The following is a 4,899-nucleotide window of genomic DNA, read 5'->3' on the forward strand; positions in this document are numbered from 1 at the left end:
CCATCGGAAAACACGCGCCCTTGGCGCTTGTAAATCGATTGCAAAACGTCAATCGCGTCACGCATCTCAATAGAGATGCGAGCCCTTCCCCAGGGCGAAGAAAGGGAATAGACATCCCCTTTTACCCTCTTCGAGTTGTCTACACAACACGGACAGGGATCACCCCACGTGAGGCATGGAAGCCCAGCCTCACGTGACAACCGATGCAATTTATGCTTTGCACCGGTTGGAGTTCGTTTCTCAAATTTAACGCGATTCGCGTTAAGTTTTTGAAGTCAGGCTTCGCGTCCAATGTCTTTGACATTGCGAATGAACGCCCTCCAGGCCTGCATAAGCGAGACTTTATCTCGCTTATTGTTGCCACTAAACCATCGATGCTTAAGAAAAGCATCGAGATAAAAATCTTCCTCAGCGCGAACGTTCCTCGCGCTGGGGTCAAGGCCATGTAGATTTGTCGCAAAAAATAAAGGATATTTGTCGTAAGGAGTAGTTTCTCCAGACAAGCTATTGATTAGCCGTTCTGGCAAAAGCCACGGCTTCTTTCAGGGCAAGATGAGACATTTTCTGTCTTCACTCCCCTGAGTAGTACCCACTGAAGCAGGGGTACCACAAGAACTTTTCTTACGATGGCTTACGCCATCGTCATCATCTTGCACATAAACACGTGCGCCCTAGGAATTGGCGCAAAGCGTAAAATGTTGTCGAATCGCAATTCCTTTACCAATTGTTCCTTGTCTGGGTCTGCTCGTACACCTTGTTTACCTACGATGCAGCCCAGCACAGGTATCTCAGAAACCCTATGACGCACTTTTGCAAGTTGACGTACAATTGGGCGTCCTCAATAGTCTGCGAGACAGCGTCTAAATGACGCTTGTGCAGCTCTGTTTCGCTCAGCCCGTCCTCGGCTCTACTAAGAACGAATACATCGTCAAAGTAATGGGGCGCGAAGGCACAATGCTGACGCATCACGTGATCCACCACTCGGTTGAATGTCGCTGGTACCTTGAAGCATCACAAGCCACTCATATAGCATATCCGCTTGGAATGCGTACTGCCGTTTTGACTACATCGGACCCTCTCATAAGTACCTGATAGTAGCCATTCTTTAAATCCAACGCGGAAATGATAGTCCACTTTTGCATGGAGTTCTCCAGAACATTTTCCGCGGGATTGGCGTTTGCGCTGGTATGGTCGCCGTGTTCAGCTTATTGTAAGGAGGAACCACGCGCCATCCACCTGTGGCTTTACGCACACAAAAAAAGAGCGGCTGCGGTATGGCGACTTGCTCTCAAGTACATGTCCCCCTTGGCTAGCTTGTCGAAGAACTCATCAATATAATCGGATTGTTCTTTCGGCAACGGTCATTGCCTCGTCACACAATACTTGGTGCCAGGTTCGAGGTCTATGTGGTACCCGATGCCCCTATCTGCTGGTAGGAGGCTCGGCACTTCTTCTGAGAACACATCGCGATGTTTCCACAGAACCTCAAATAATGGACTGTCTCTCAAGGCATCCCAACCTTGTGCAGCGAACCGTTTCTTTTTTTCCGTTTCTAGGACGCTATCGTCCATTGTGGACGACGAGCAACAGTCCACCAAGTTCTCTTCTGGAACTGGTGTGAATATTTCGTGGATCTTTTCTTCCTTTAATTCTGCAAGGAACAAATCCCACGAAATATTTGTAAGTTTCACTATCTCCTCAACAGATTTTAAGACATGCTGGAGCACCTTAACAGAGTAGCCTCCGCTATTTTGTCTTCGACGGCTTCGAACACCTCGTGTGAAGGTCTGTCCTCTTCAATAGGATCTGATCCCAAGGTCAGTAGTTTAGACGTGCCTTTGGAGGCGGGTGCCATTTCTCTCTTGGCTAACGCACCCTGCCGGTTCATGCGACGCTTGACTTCCTGTCAGCTCGCCGTCTACTGCCACAGGCTTTCGGCTTTGTGTAGGACATTAAGACGCATGACACCGTGCCGTGTTATGCGACGCTAGACTTCCTGTCAGCTCGCCGTCTACGTCCACAGGCTTTCAGCTCTGTGCAGGAAATTTAGACGCATGCCTGCTTGTCATTGTCATTTTCACTACCCCAGTCTCCACGAGCAGGGTAGGACTTATTGACCTGTCAACGCACCCTCAACTGCGTCTGACACGACATCAGTTGCACTGGACTCTTGCAGGACACATTCTTTCCTGAGTTCTGCGTAGAGTTTGCAAACGCCAATCTATTCATACTTGGTGTTTTGCTAACCATGACATGCCTAGGATGAAGTCATACGGACTCCCTTTATAATATGTAACAAAAATCTTATCTGTCTCTCTCACTGCGCGCGTCCAGTGCTGACTGGACCGCGGAGCAAGTAGATATAATGGTCTATATCTACTAATGGATAAGCTTTCCGAATATTTCTATGTAAACTAATATTCTCTAAATATTATCTACCTTTTAGTTAATATATTAACTAATAACCTTTAAGTGTTAATTTCATGCAACGATACACCCCGTTATATATTGTACATGCTTATAATAAGCTTAATGCTGTCACTATACCAACGCAAATTCCCATTCCTAAAAAAGTTGTTCTCCAAGACAATATGGTGGGATGTACAATGTACAGTGCATTTGACTTAGTCGATGGTTACTATTAACTGCTCATGCGAGCTATCGATATATCGCTTAAAGCGGTTATCATCCCAAGCGGTATGCTCTGAGAGTGGTCGGTTATGCCACGAGGGCTTTTCAACGCACCAGCAGCGTTTCATCTTCTAGTGACGCAGCTCTTTCGCCCTCATCGAGGTTATGCACAGACTTATTTCAATGACATTTTTGTCCATAGTCGTGCGGAGCAGGGTCGGTCGGATATGAAAAACCATTTAGACCATTTGCGAGCAGTGCTCGAGTGTATGCGGGCAAATAAATTGTATGCCGATGCATCTGAACGCTTATTTGACGCGGAAGAAATTTTCTTTTTAGGGTGATTCATTGGGAATCGCGGCCTTAGAGCGGATCCCGCTAAGGTAAAGCCATAGTTTATAGGCCGGTTCCTTAGAATCAAAAGGATTTGCGTAAGTGGGTGGGTCCCACCAACTACTTACACAAATATAGCGAGAATTATGCTGATATGTCTAGGCCATCATCTAATTTCCTTAACAGAATACGAATTGGTGCTAAACTAGCTCCGATAATGATGCTTTTCAAGCAGTTAAGCATAGTCTTATCCATGCCCAGATTATGGCTCTGCCAAATCCAAATTGCCCTTTCAGCGTCGTCTGTGATGCATCGAATTTTGACATCGGTAGTGCTCTGGCAGATGATGATGGGCGCGAACGTGTAACTGTTTTGGAGCTAGAAATCTCAAAGCTGCGGAAAAGAACTACCCAGTTGATGACACAAAGTTGCTTGCAATGAAGTATGAACTTGTCAAATTCAGCGTACATCTGCTAGGCTCTAAGCCGTTTGTGACATATACAGATCATGAGTCTTTACACACTACCGCCTGTCTCGGCGCAACCGCCTTTAAGTTTACGTGAGAAGGGTCCCGATATTGCTTAAGCAAGCCAACGTAGAATACTCGGTGTCAACGCAGCTTGCTAGGAAAGTTTAGCGTGTATCTCCCCCAGACCGATGGCCAAACAGAACCTACCAATAGGGTCGTGGCGGATGTATTACGCACGATAGCGACTTTCGAAGAATGTAGCAAACAACTGCCCTTCGTGGAGTTCGCTATAAATAATCGTGTCCACGCCAGTACGGGTGAGACACCGTTTTGTATATAAACGGACTGTGCCATCCTTGGACGCCAGTCTCGTTTGTACACAGCCCGAGTCTTAGTGGGGAGGGCCCCTCACTACGCTCGGTGCGAAAGAGGGGCATGGTTTCGGCAATATGAGGATGACTTGCAAGAGTATCATGTCAACGACAGAAACTTGCCCTAGTGACCCTGCCAATTTAGCTGTAGTCAATAAAACTACGTCCTATGACCGACCTCTCGGCGGTGTCATAGTGCTGGGCGTGGGGCACGACACTCATGAGCATAGTGTCCTAATTTTTGGCAGCGATGGCATTTCTGCGATCGCTTATTGCTCGAAAAGCGAGGTCTCTCGCTTTCGACGTAAGAAAGGTCCATGGGTTCTGGACCTCCTAACTCGTGTCGTCTTGGAGGACGATATGATAATGAACTAGCTTGAGCCTGTCTCAAGCTAAAGTCCTCCTGTTCCGCAACGGATATTGCTTCTTCAAGAGTATTCAGTTCCAAGCGGAACAGGTGGGTCTTTACGGGACCATCCGTAAGACCTTGCTTGAACACCGTAATCAACGTGTGTTCATGAACTGGGTTATTTGGAATACAACTCGCTTAGAGTCGTATGTGCTGGGCATATGCGTGAACATCACGCTTGCCTTGCTTGAGTTTCAGAAGCTCTGAACGAGCTCTGAACTCAGCCCTTGGTGGTTCAAACGTCTGTTTGAGCCGGGTTTTAAAAGCCTCTAGCGACCCAAAGACGTATGGGTCGCGCAACTTAAGGCCCAATGCCCAAGTTTTGGCACGACCTGCCAGATTTGATTGAGCGAATGCGACTTGCATTTGCTCGTCGATGATGTGACGTGCCCTTATGGCATCGTCTAACTCGACAAACCATCTCAAGAGGGAGTCTTCTTTGACTCCCCTATACTTAGGATGTCAATCTTTAAAGTTTCGGGACGACGCGTTTGCGTCATCCCAGGTACAGGGGCCTGTACCTGTTGTAACCTCAACAGTTCTGCCTGTTGAGAGTCTTGCTGATTCAGCAAGGCTACCTTTTCCTTCATCTCGTCAAGTTCATGTTGTACGCATTTGGCGATGGCTGAATGGAGAGCATCTCTGTCCAAATTGGACAGCGTTGCCAAGATTGCTTCGTTTCCTAC

This window comes from Bremia lactucae, linkage group LG3, assembly GCF_004359215.1.
Source record: "Bremia lactucae strain SF5 linkage group LG3, whole genome shotgun sequence".
Lineage (NCBI taxonomy): Eukaryota > Oomycota > Peronosporomycetes > Peronosporales > Peronosporaceae > Bremia > Bremia lactucae.